The sequence below is a fragment of the Zalophus californianus genome, chromosome 8 (genome assembly GCF_009762305.2).
Source record: "Zalophus californianus isolate mZalCal1 chromosome 8, mZalCal1.pri.v2, whole genome shotgun sequence".
Classification (NCBI taxonomy): Eukaryota; Metazoa; Chordata; class Mammalia; order Carnivora; family Otariidae; genus Zalophus; species Zalophus californianus.
Window position 1 is genome coordinate 108,786,415 of NC_045602.1, and position 14,058 is coordinate 108,800,472.

Here is a 14,058-nt window from a genome sequence, read left to right on the forward strand (position 1 = left end):
AAAGAAGATCATTAGAAAAAGTGACCAAACTCCAACTCACTGAGCTGATTGGACTTCATGTTCTCGTTGACAAATAGCGGTAAAGAGGCTGGGAGCTGATCAATCCAAGCCACCCACCCAACACCCCAGAGCCGAGAGTCCAAGAAGGTCTAGGACACTATTTACAGCGGCCATCCACCATCTGAGCATTTCGCTGCAGGAGAAGATGTTCAGGGTCAGAAATGAGGACCTGCAGTGCTGTCAAATGCATGAGGCAGGGATGATGTCAGTTCACCGCCCTATTCCCAGGACTTGGTGACACTGAGAAGGTGCTCAGCAAATGTTTGATAACTGATTCTGGACTGGTCATTTTATTATTTGCTGGCACATCTGGGGCAGTTCTAATTATGGAACATGATGACTTCCTAAGGGCTTCCATGAAATTTGCTTTGTGAATCTTCCCATGTTGAGTGTCTCCAAAGCACAAGTCTGGGGCATTTCAGCAACTAACATACTGAAATTTCTTGATGACTGGGACAATGGTCCACTATCCTCCCTCTCTGAACTTGTAGGTTAAAAAACTGTACGAGGCTAGCACCTTTATATGATGGGCTTGGTATGGCAGAAAAACATTTAAGAAGAAAAAAGAAATCCTCACCAGTAATAAATGACACTATGCCCTTGGTGCATTTCTGGCTCAAGGCTCCTCTGCACTACCTGGCACTCTGGTAGGCCAGTAGCAGCACTAAATCTCCTCTTTCCTCATTCAGGAAAATGGGATGGCCCATCCTATGCTTCTTCTCTACAACACTTCGAGCAAGCTCTGCCAGATCCTAGAATCTGGAAGAGCCTCTCCAGCTACTTGGCTGTGGCAAGCATATTGGCCAACTTTGTTCTCCTACTTGGGATACTGTGAGTATGGATTGAAAGCCCCCACTTCTGTGTCCTGAATGGTATAAAGCCATTCAAAAAGAGCCAGCCCAGAGCCAGTGTGTCCTTACCAGACATTGCTGAGCCCCTGGCCTGTGCCAGGCGCTGCACTAGGTACAGGGGGTACATGAACAATGAAGGTGTGATCTCTGGTGGCCAAAATGGCACCAAATCACAAGGTCCTTGAATATAAAGAGGTGATTTAAATGGGAGCAAAGGAGGATTGTTTCCAACTCCTTCTTCACTGTTGGGTGGCAGCCACCAACACTTTCAGCTCCCTCCAGGTGTCAGCTGCCTCCCAGTGCCAGGGAGTCAAGCATAGGGATGCCAACTAAGTGCTCCCCCAGAGATGCATGTGGCAATTAAGCCATCAGCCGCTGCAGAAGCCTGCACTCTGGTTGCTTTTCTCTCCAACAGAAAATGAATCAAATTACAGGGAAGGTTCCTTCCCCCCCCCCCCGCCTCACCCCCCCAGCCCCACACTATTATCCATGCCAGGGAAATGAGGCAGATTTCTCCAAAGAGCTAATTGCCAATTTTAACAGAGTAAACTTGAAAATCCGTGTATGGACTTTGCTAACAGATCGGGCGTGGGTCACAGAGCAGACCCCAACACCCAGAGCAGGGCTTGTGGGATGTCCCAGGAGAATCAATTTCACAGCCAGAATCCTTGGAGATTTTGCTTCATAATGGTCCATTCTGAAGATGTAGACATTTTCTTTCTCTTTCCACCTTCCATACACCCAGAGGGAGCTGCATGGGTCCCGGGGGCCTCCTTTCTGGGGCAGACCACACTGCAGGTGTGTAGTCTTCTGGGCTTGAGTAGCAGGGATGTGGAAGGGGCTTGGTCCATAGGCTGGAGGGCCCAGACACATGGGGGCAAGGTCCCTCTTGGTGTGGAATGTAGCTGAGGGCAGAGGGAAGCGGGGAGTAGGGTGAGCCACAAGTAAGGGGTCGTTTATCTTGCATCATTATATTCCGACTCAGAAATCCAAGGGATATCAGAATGTGGCCACCGACCAGGTGGTCACAGAGATATATGTATCACAGCAGAGGACAGAGCATTTTATTTACAGTTTGTGAACTTGCTTTGGGACTTTAAAGATCTCTATTTGTATTCTTTCCCCAAGCCCCACAAATGTCTGAGGTGAGCCTGTGGTCTAGGCACACGGAGGGGCAGGGGCACTCAGTGGCTGTCCCCTCAGGTGTCTGGATGAGACACCACAAAGGGCACTTCCCAAAGCAGTGGGCATGGCAGATCTGGCTTGTTAATTCTGGGGTCCTATCACAGGCAGCTGCCAGCTCGTGATAAACCTGCTGACGCTTTATCCAGCCCAAATCATGTTTGCTCATTCATATGTCATCAGCATGTTTTCCAGCCTCAGAAGTGCATCTCAACTACACTATGTACCTCATTCATTTATTTCAAATTTCCTATGCATTCACAATGACACAAAATCACCAGCTTGGACCGCATTTTTATTAACAACAGCAGAAGCGGCAAACTGAAGCAAGGATTTATCAGTGACAAGAAGTCTATAGTCAAAGAACAAAGAATGAAAATGATCAGAGCGAGATTTCCGGCGGGGGTGGGGAAGGAAAGGGGGAGCAGAGTCTGGAGAAGGTCTCATTGCAGGAGAAGCCGGAGAATTTCAGTAGAGCCCCTTCAGCAAGCCGTATTCTACTGAGACTCACAGAAGTCTCCAAATATTGAATTGGCTAATTAATGTGAACAAATAGAAAACTACCAAGAGTAAAAGTACCAATGATGCAAGATTAAATGTGTCTGCTTAGGGATCTAAGGGAAATATAGTCTAGGGTGGAGACACACTTTGCAGAGAGTAAAGACAGGACATAGGCAACTGCTCTATGACCATCAGATCCGTGAACTCTTGCTTCTGAGAGCAAGCCTCAGACCAGTATCATCAGCATTGCCTGAGAGCTTGTTAGAAAAGCAGAGTCTCAGGCCCCCTCAGTCGAGCCAAATCAGAACCTGCCCTCTAGCAAGTGGTTCCCATGCACATTAAGAAAGGGGCCAGGCTGCCGTCAGTCCTTTGAGATGCTGGGTTTTCAGCTCTGACTGCTTTGGGCAGACTATAAAAATGAGCGAGCCATTGGCTGGAAACCACTCCTTCCTCTTTCCCTCACGACTTTTGTCCCTAGCCCTGTGTGTCTCTAGGCCGCCTCTAACCCTACTGCCCGAGATCCTGGGCGCCCTGGCAGCCAGGCAGAAAGAGGCTTTTGAGGGCACAGGGCAGAGGGACTGTTCTGGAGGCTTTGTGAGTATTGGGCTAACCCCTGACTCTCCACCACAGGAACTGTCACCCCCATTGCTATATTCCTTCACATCCTAAGACCCCCACTGTAATGACCAAACCTCACGTTGCCATCATTTGACAACTTCTTTTTTTTTTTTAAGATTTTATTTATTTATTTGAGAGGGAGAAAGAACAAACAGGGGGAGGGGCAGAAGGAGAGGGAGAAGCAGACTCTCCGCTGAGCAAGGAGCCTGACGTGGGGCTCGATTCCAGGACCCTGACATCATGACCTGAGCCGAAAGCAGACGTTTAACTGACAGAGCCACCCAGGCGCCTCCATCTCACAACTTCTAACGAAGCTAAAAAGATGACCAGAACAGCAACAGTGCTATTCAAAGATTGAGATGCCTTCATACCACGAGAAGTGTTAAGAAAGATGCCCCTGATTTTGAGCTCAATTCAAAAGCCTTCAGAACAGAGAATAATGCCTATTTTTGCTCCAGGGAAATTTACTCAAAGCCATGGAAGGCATCTCCAATCTAAATCTCATTTAACTCGTGCTTTAAGAAGCCCTAGCCAATCCAGCCCTTGGAGAAAAGTCCACCCAATTTAACCTTTCTAAGATTACTTTTCTCTTGCTTGCTTTTTTTTACTTGATAAATCCTTGCCATATATATGTGTGTGTATTTTGTTTTATTTTCATAATCAATTTTTATATTTTTATGAAATAAATGGATTTCTGGAAACAGAACTCCAGCTTATAACTTTGTGCCTCTAGGAAATAAGGGTTTCATTTATAAAGTGTTGACTTGCAGCCATGGCTCAAGAATTTAATGAACTCATAAGTCAGGTGAATTGTGCTTCCTCTCCTAGCCCAAAGCCAGAGTCCCTGTGTGTGTGTGCGGGGGGGGGGGGGTGTGTGGGGAGCTGCTAGGCATGACCAGGGTGCCCAGGAACTCTGGGAACCCGCAGGGCCATTTGGGGAAGCACCATGGCTGTGGAGCAGGGTTAGGGGCTCTGGAGTCTGATGTTACAATTTACTAGCTGTATCTTCTCCTCTTTCATTATTTCTAAATGAAGATATTGGTCAATGCAATTACAGATTAATGAGAAGTGTTCATCACAGTGCCTGGCACTTAATAAATGTACGGTGAGTATGAGCTCTTAGCCACCCCTCCCCAGGGGTCAAAAGCCATGTGTAAAAGAGAAAACAGCCTCCCCCACTCACCACTAGGCCCAATCCTGGATGGATACTCATTCCTGGGAATGAAATCTTCCTGCAAGGTCTTGGCAAAGTGGGACTTCTGGGGAGCCTAAGTCTCATCTCTCAGCAGTGACCAGTGGTGGATGGCCTCCAAGTGTAACTTCGGCCAAACCGAACATCATGCTACTACCTGTCCTGTGTGGTTATACAAGCATCTTCCAGGGATTACAGAATATTTGGATACAGAATATTTTGGATGGAAGAAGGGATTTTGCAAACCTCAATGGCTTTTGGCAGGAAACAAATAAAACCTTTCCCTGTGGCTGGCCCCACACCCATCTCACCATCAAACATCCTCTGGGGTCTCTGAGTTTAAAAATGCTCTGCTCAGAGTTGCTGAGATGTCAAACTCACCGAGGAAGTGTTTTCAGTGGTTCTTTGCAATGGACAGCACATGTCCTGTAGTACATGGAGTACATGTCTGCAATGGACAGACACCTTCCTGTAGTAAGGAAGCTTCAGGGCCTTTGCTTCACTCTCCACCTGTCTCCACTGAGAGGCAGAGCACCCTGGGAAGCAGTACAAGAGCATTTTGGGGGAGCTGGAATGTTTTATATCTCAATGTGAGTGGTGGTCACGTGAGTGAATCCATTAACAAAAATGCTCATTGAGTTCTAAAGTGAAGACACGTGCACTTCATCCTTTACATTATACATATATTACTATGTTTCAACTAAAAATTTAAAAAAATAAGACCTAGAGAAGCTGTGGAAATCAACAGGCAGAATACAGATGCCTGAAACACTCAGTGCAGACTCTCAGAGAGGGAAAAATTAACTTCTGCTTCTGATGAAGAAATGAGAGAAATCTGAGTGCTAATCACAGGACCTCTGGAAGCTTGGCTTTCTGTTTTATTTCTGATTTTCATGGATATGGCTGTTGACCTTAATTGAAATCCAGTGGTAAAGTTAACAGCAAAGAGAGTTGAGTTTGTTGCTTCTCAGACAATCTCTTCCAACTAGACACTGAAGACAGTTCTCCCCACACTTGGGTAATCCCCACCTAATTTCTTCAAGAGGGGCCAAGAAATCAGCCTACAGGAGTTTGGATTAAATTCAAAATTGGAAATCATTAGCTGCCTTACCAGCTCCTTAAGCATTTGCTGTTAGAAACCCTTTGCCGCAGACACAAATTGTGGGTTATAAATTATTTATGGACCCAATTAGGGACATAATTGGAGTGATCTGGCTGGTTGCCATAACACTAATGCATCTAAAGTTTTTCATCTTTCAGTTAAACCTTTTCCTGCTTTCTATAACATTTTGATATTCCTTTTTTTAAATTTTATTATGTTATGTTAGTCACCATACAATACACCATTAGTTTTTGATGTGGTGATCCACGATCCATTGTTTTCGTATAACACCCAGTGCTCCATGCAGTACGTGCCCTCCTTAATACCCATCACCAGGCTAACCAATCCCTCCTCCCCCCTCCCCTCTAGAGCCCTCAGTTTATTTCTCAGGGTCCATAGTCTGTCATGGTTCATCTCTCCCTCCGATTCCCCCCCTTCATTTTTCCCTTCCTTCTCCTAATATCCTCCATACTATTCCTTATGTTCCACAAATAAGTGAAACCATATGATAATTGACTTTCTCTGCTTGACTTATTTCACTTAGCATAATCTCCTCCAGTCCCATCCATGTTGAGGTAAAAGTTGGGTATTCATCCTTTCTGATGGGGGAGTAATATTCCTTTGTATATATGGACCACGTCTTCTTTATCCATTCATCTGTTGAAGGGCATCTCGGCTCTTTCCACAGTTTGGCTATTGCGGACATCACTGCTATGAACATTGGGGTGCATATGGCCCTTCTTTTCACTACATCTGTGTCTTTGGGATAAATACCCAGTAGTGCAATTCCTGGGTCATAGGGTAGCTCTACTTTAAAATTTTTGAGGCACCTCCACACTGTTTTCCAAAGTGGCTGTACCAACTTGCATTCCCACCAACAGTGTAAGAGGGTTCCCCTTTTCTCCACAACCTCTCCAACATTTGTTGTTTCTTTCCCTGTCCATTTTTGCCATTCTAACTCGTGTAAGGTGGTGCCATTTGTATGTCCTCTTCAGAGAAGTGTCTGTTCATGTCTTCTGCCCATTTTTTGACTTGATTATTTGTTTTTTGGGTGTTGAGTTTGAGAAGTTCTTTGTAGATCTTGGATACCAGCCCTTTATCTGTAATGTCATTTGCAAATATCTTCTCCCATTCTGTGGGTTGCCTCTTTGTTTTGTTGACTTTCCTTTGCTGTGCAGAAGCTTTTTATCTTGATGAAGTCCCAAAAGTTCATTTTTGCTTTTGTTTCACTAGCCTTTGGGGATGTATCTTGAAAGAAGTTGCTGTGGGCGATGTCAAAGAGGTTACTGCCTATGTTCTCCTCTAGGATTTTGATGGATTCCTGTCTCACATTGAGGTCTTTCGTCCACTTTGAGTTTATCTTTGTGTATGGTGTTAGAGAATGGTCGAGTTTCATTCTTCCGCAAGTGGCTGTCCAATTTTCCCAGCACCATTTATTGAAGAGACTGTCTTTTTTCCATTGCCTGTTTTTTCCTGCTTTGTCAAAGATTATTTGACCATAGAGTTGAGGGTCCATATCTGGGTTCTCTATTCTGTTCCATTGGTCTGTATGTCTGTTTTTGTGCCAGTACCATGACGTCTTGGTGATCACAACTTTGTAATATAGCTTGAAATCTGGCAACGTGATGCCCCCAGCTTTGTTTTTCTTTTTCAACATTTCCTTGGCGATTCGGGGTCTTTTCTGATTCCATACAAATTTTAGGATTGTTTGTTCCAGCACTTTGAAAAATGTCGTTGGAATTTTGATCAGGATGGCATTGAAGGTATAGATTGCTCTGGGTAGCATAGACATCTTAACAATGTTTATTCTTCCGATCCATGAGCATGGACTATTTTTCCATCTTTTTGTGTCTTCTTTAATTTCTTTCATGAGTGTTCTGTAGTTCCTAGAGTATAGATCCTTTACCTCTTTGGTTAGGTTTATTCCGAGGTATCTGATGGTTTTTGGTGCTATTGTAAATGGAATCGTTTCTCTAATTTCTCTTTCTACAGTTCCGTTGTTAGTGTATAAGAAAGCAACTGATTTCTGTGCATTGATTTTGTATCCTGCCACATTACTGAATTGCTGTATGAGTTCTAGTAATTTGGGGGTGGAGTCTTTTGGATTTTCCACATAAAGTATCATGTCGTCTGCGAAAAGAGAGAGTTTGACTTCTTCTTTGCCAATTTGAATACTTTTATTTCTTTTTGTTGTCTGATTGCTGTTGCTAGGACTTCTAGTACTATGTTGAACAATAGTGGCAAGAGTGGGCATCCTTGACGTGTTCCTGATCTTAGGGAAGGGCTCTCAGCTTTTCACCATTGAGGATGATATTCTCTGTGGAGTTTTCATAGATGGATTTTATGAACTTGAGGAATGTTCCCTTTATCCCTATACTCTGAAGAGTTCTAACCAGGGGAGGATGTTGTATTTTGTCAAATGCTTTTTCTGCATCAATTGAGAGGACCTTATGGTTCTTCTCCCTCCTCTTATTAATGTGTTCTATCACATTGATTGATCTGAGAATGTTGAACCACCCTTGCTTCCCGGGGATAAATCCCACTTGGTCGTAGTGGATGATCCTTTTAATGTATTGTTGGATCCTATTAGCTAGGATTTTGTTGAGGATTTTGGAATCCATATTCATCAGGGATATCGGTCTGAAATTCTCCTTTTTGATAGGGTCTTTGCCTGGTTTGGAGATTAAGGTAATGCTGGCCTCATAGAATGAGTTTGGAAGTTTTCCTTCTGTTTCTATTTTTTGAAACAGCTTCAGTAGAATAGGTATCATTTCTTCTTTGAATGTTTCGTAGAATTCCCCAGGAATCCATCAGGCCCTGGACTCTTGTTTTTTGGGAGGTTTTTGATCACTGCTTCAATCCCATTACTGGTTATTGGCCTATTCAGGTTGTCAATTTCTTCCTGTTTCAGTCTCGGCAGCTTATAGGTTTCCAGGAAGGCCTCCATTTCATCCAGATTGCTCAGTTTATTGGCATATAGTTGTTGATAATAATTTCTAATAATTGTTTCTATTTCCTTGGTGTTAGTTGTGATCTCTCCCCTTTCATTCATAATTTTATTACTTTGGGTCCTTTCTCTTTTCTTTTGGATAAGTCTGGCCAGTGGTTTATCAATCTTATTAATTCTTTCAAAGAACCAACTTCTAGTTTCGTTGATCTGATCTACTGTGTTTCTGGTTTCTAATTCATTGATCTCTGCTTTAGTTTTAATTATTTCTCTTCTAATGCGTGGCTTAGGCATCATTTGTTGCTTTTTCTCTAGTTCTTTAAGGTGTAGAGTTAGTTGGTGAATTCAGGATTTTTCTATTTTTTTGAGTGAGGCTTGGATGGCTATGTATTTCCCCCTTAGGACCGCCTCTGCAGTATCCCATAGGTTTTGAACATTTTGATGTTCTAATCTGCTCTCCAGAGGTGTGTGAAAAATGTTTATGAACATTTCATAATATGTACAAAATTCAGCTTTTGTAAAGAGTCTTTGACTATCAGCGAATTAATCCTGCTTTTGCTTCATCATGCTCCCAGAAGTATTAGCAAAGAGCACCGAGCTCAAGTCACTTATAAAGAAATGGCTTTGAAGTCTTTACAGAGACTCCTTCCTCCTCCAGGGTCATTTCAGGGATGTTTCGTATCCCTTCTCTGTCATCGTGGCTGTCTTCTTGCTGTTGGACTTAGTGAGATACCCTAGTCCCCTACAATGACATCCCTTAACTGAAATTAGTTTGACTGGATTTGGATTTCTTGCACGAAACTTTTTCCATGACACAGAATGAGCTTAGTTAATCCCTCCCTCCTTTGGTCCTGCCCCATTAAACACTCAAGCTCCTTCATCTTCTTAATGCCCAGTCCCACACTGACACACTCAATGGTTTCTGTGCTGACTTCAACCACTGGGACACTTGCCCACTCAGAGACATCTCAGTCCATGTGGATTTCCATGGTCATTGCCTGGCTGTGTCTCTCTTAGATGGGCCCTCCCTTTCCTATGAATTCCCTATAATTCCTGTTACTTGCTTGGTTGGCTCCATTGCCCCTCTGCAGGCTCCAGAATCACTAACAATGACCATGTCTCTACCCGTGTGACCTTAGGCAAGTTACTTAACTTCTCCGTGCTTCAGATTCCTCATCTGTAGGATAGAGTTCAAAAGCAAATCTTGATAGAGGCACAGTTTTGTTTTGTGTTATGCTCATAAGTGAAGCAACCATCTGTCACCATGCAACACTATTATAATACCACTGACAATATTCCCTACACTGTATTTCACTTATCGTCAGGGAGATACAAATCAAAACCACAATGAGATATCCCTCACACCTGTCAGAATGGCTAGACTCAAAAGAAGTAACAAGTGTTGGCGAGGATGTAGAGAAAAAGGAATGCTTGTGTACTGTTGGTGGTCAGGCACACAGTTTTGATTGAGACAGCAAGTAGGAACTCATATTACCAGACGTGGTAGGCAGCAAATGTGTTTGTCAAATAAGTGAATGAATGAATGAGTGAACAAATAAATAGTATTAACAGTGTTGACTTGACAAGGTAGCCAATCCTCCTTGTGGGACTGGGACCAAAAAGCTTGAGGCTCAGCTTGCACTTAGGCATTTACTGATTCACTCGCTCATTCATTCATTCATTCATTAAGTCGCTCATTCATTCAACAAATATTTGAGCACCATGCTTGATGAATCACACAAAGCACACACAATTCCTATTCTTAAATATAATTGGGAGATAGTAGACCTTATGTTCTTAAAACATTTTAAAGCTTACCATATTTTTTAAATCTATTATCTCATTGATCTTTACAATAACTTGATGAGGTCAGGGCTGTTATTTACATGTCCAGGTGCAGTTAAATGATTTGCTCAAGACCTTACAGGGAGAAGTTGTATCTGAAATCCATTGTTTTGAATACAGACCCAGGGGGTTTTCCATGACCACATTCTAGGCTCCAGACAGATAGATGTGAAAAATTAAAGAGTGTGTAATTAAGTGCCCAGTGATCGAGCCAAAAAACATTGCAGGCAGACAATAAGTGGTGAGAGAGTTATGTGAGGAATGGATTCCAGCATTTCTTCTGCTTTCCTGCTATGGATTATGGTGAAAACCACCTATTAGTGATGTCCATTTCTCTGCAGTGTCCACTCTCCCCTTTCCCACCTACCAAGATAAACTCTGGAATCTGGATTCATTTTTTTTTAATTGCTATATCCTCACCTTCTTAGCCTTTCCCAGAAATTAACCTGGCATCTAGTTCGGAAGCCTATGTTCTTAATTACCATGCAAATAGCCCTAGATAGTGATAAAAGGTGAAGGCCAAAAGTCCAAAGGTTCCTCTAAGGTTAAAAGGTAGTCTCAGTGGAGTCTTTGATAGGAGGTGGTAGTTAGAGAATGGGATATTTGAAGTTGCCATTTCGGAAGTCATGAGGTAGGGTTTGACTGGATGTCTGAGGCAAAATGGAGAAGTCTTTAGAGATGATTAAGCCAAGGAACTGAGGATCCAAGGTGGCAGATGATTCACCCATGTAGAAGTAGAAATCTTCGTTCACATAGAATGAAGCAAATGTTGAAGAGAGAAGAAGACCATGAAAATAGAACCCACCTTTTTTGATAAATGAGGGGAAGTGATGAGGATGTTGGTGATTTATAATAATGAGAGGGAAGAGAGAGAAGACAAATGGAGTGATCCTCAAAGGAACAGGAGCTTTCCAGAAGAAATGGTTGGTATGTGGAAATGGGAATCAAGAAGAACTCCAACTCCACTTCCTTGTCCTGAAGAACTTGTGCTGTGTGAGGGGAAAATAAATAAAAACCAGCCTTCAGTTGGGAGAGCTATAAGCAAAAGACGGTCCTTAAAGGGGAGCCCATTCAAGTCCAGAAAGAAGGAATGCTTTGAGAAGGTGTTGATGACAGGAAACTTTGCTGGCATACCAGAGGAAGGCTTTGGGATGGAGGAGAGGTTTGAAGGATTGGTCTATATTAGGGCACAGACTCAACAGTACAAGGATGAATGAAAGATGGTGGCTACTGCTGAGATGTGATTTCAGACTCACTCAGAAGCCTGGATGTATGGAGCCAGCTGCCCACTGGGTTTCTCCACCTGATGTCTTCTGCATTCCTCAAACATAGCTTCTTCCTTTTCCTCCTTCCTTCTCCATCACAGTTTCCTCTTCCATCTCAGTCAGTGGCATCTGATTCATCCAGTGCCCAAATCGGAAAAACAGGAATTTATTTTTTCCACCCCAACAGGTAAAAAGTTATCAACTCTTGCTACTTTTATCTCTTGAATATTTACTGAATATGTCCCATCTTCTTCATTTCTGCTAAGCGTTCTCTCATCTCCTGTCCAAATTGCTAGTTGCCTCCAGCCTTGCCCATCTCAAACTCCTCTTACACTTTGCCAAAGTGACCTGATGAAAACATGAGTCTGAGGCATCACTACTGACCCACTGGTTCCCTGCAAGATGACACTGGGGACTCTCATCAGAGCATACACAAGGACTCCATGACCTAATCTCATTACCTCTGCAGTCTCATTTCCACCAACTCTCCGACCTGTACTTTATGATCTAGAAATATCAAATTGCTTGGAATTCCCTAAAACACCCCATAGTTCCCCACTCCAGACCTTGCCCATGTTCTTCCCAAAGCCTATGTGGAAGCTGATTCTTTCAGATATGAGGAATACAAACATACTCGGGTTGCCTTGGGAAAGGTGCTATTGTCTTTCAGAACGGAATTTACACTGAGTGGCATGTCCTCATGGCAGGGCTAGAACCAGGACACTGACCTTGTGGAGACCAGAATGTGGTTCAGGAACTAAAATGCCCTTTTGGGTACTCTTGTGCTATTTTGTTCCTCCCTAGCTGGCTGTATATACCCATGGCTTCCTACCCAGTGTTTCACCATACGGTCACTCCAGACCAATTTGTCTGTGCTTTGTCTTTTGCTACCACTGACTGAGTGCTCTGCCCCTTCCATCTGATTCATGGCTCCTGCTTACTGCTTCCTTTTCTCTGCATGCCTTTCTGTTTCTGCTCCCTGCTGCCTAACACTCATTATCTCTCCCCCTCAAATTAAAACTCCCCCAAAGAAGGGCTCTGCTGAGTTGAGCCAGTCAGTATCCAGTGTGTGCTTGTAGGGGGGTTGAGGGATTGGGGACTGATTAAGGAAAAAGACATGACTACCAGTAACACACAAAAAGCTTTATTGAGCTGCACTTGGTCATGGTTGAATGAGAGGGGAGAGTCCCTTATAACATGAGACTGTCTAGAGGCTTACAGCAGAGGAAACACCATCCAGGAGAGGAGGGCAAGGGAACTCCCAAGGAAAAGGGGGTTTGGGGAGGGGTCTACCTGTCTGGGTGATGTCACTCAGCAACACATTGGGGAGCGTCTGGGTCAGAGAGCTCCAAGTGGCAGGAGCAGCTTGGAGTCTTATAACCACAAGGTTCTGTCATCAATGGTCAGTAGATACTGGATATAGTTTCACAGGGTATGCCTAGCAGATGGGCCCTAAATGGTTAAAAATCTGCTTCTTTGGGCTAGTTTTAAAATAATATGTAAAATTTTAAGTTTGGTGCCTATGGGCTTTTAAGCTAAGTCTCAGCCTGCTGTGAAGACATAATCAACCTGGGGGCAAATACACAGAGGCCATCTTTGGCTTATTTATGTAACAGGGCAGTTCTTGTGTCTGTACCTTCCTATGTCTCCAGCCAGCCTGTAGAGTGGCTGCCTTTTGATTTGGTATGCACTTCTGCTCCAGTCAGCTGGGACTAAAGTGGGAGGGCTGATGTGCACTCAGAGGCTAGTTACAAGCTTCACAAACCCCGGACAGACTCTTTGATCCGCACCCCGCCGAAAAAATCCCAGAAAGCCCTTTATTCCTTATTATCCGTGCCTGTTACCATCACTCACGAACAAAGTCAAATACTATCATTTGAGGTAGCCTTCTCCCTGGACACCAGCCCACCATTGCCCTCATTCTCCTGTCTCCATTGCACATACCTGTCAGGTGTCTTACCTTGTCATTTAGATAGGATTTTTTACATCTCATCTTTGAAACTGCAAATTGTGAACTGTTTTGAGTCACTCCCATGTTCCCAGGACATTTCAGGGTTCCTGGTACAAAGGTGCTCAATAAATAGCTACAAAATAGATTATTTCTAGAAAAGATAAAGAAGACTCCACAGAGGCAGTGATGCCTGAATAGTGCTTTGGAGGATTCCTAGGAATGACCCAAGAGATGAGAGGGTGGCCCATAGAAAGAGAGAGAAAGAACAACCTGAATAAAAGCCCAGAGGCATGAAAGCATGACGTGGGTGAAGAAACCTACGTAGCTTGGGGAAGGGGTGGGAATGGATGGTCACCAGAGCCTCCAAGGGTAACATCATCTGGGTGAATTCAGCCCAGACCTTCACTTTTGGCAGCACCTCAGATTCATTAATCCCAGGCAGGTTGAATTGTACTAACAAATCTAATTTAATAAGAAAGTATGAAGCCAGAATGCCAATTTCTTAATTAACAATGAGAAGTATAAATGCCAGGCAGAACAGAAT

The 14,058-nt window shown here is 43.6% G+C and overlaps 1 long non-coding RNA gene across 1 annotated transcript in view; it reads left to right on the forward strand.

Annotated features, from left to right (window-relative positions):
• The first annotated feature begins 762 nt into the window (after positions 1–762).
• The window catches only part of LOC113938294, a 48,239-nt gene continuing 34,943 nt past the window's right edge, over positions 763–14,058 (forward strand). The window contains exon 1 of the long non-coding RNA XR_003524877.1: positions 763–891. This is a non-coding gene — a long non-coding RNA (uncharacterized LOC113938294). The remainder of the gene's footprint in view (positions 892–14,058) is intronic.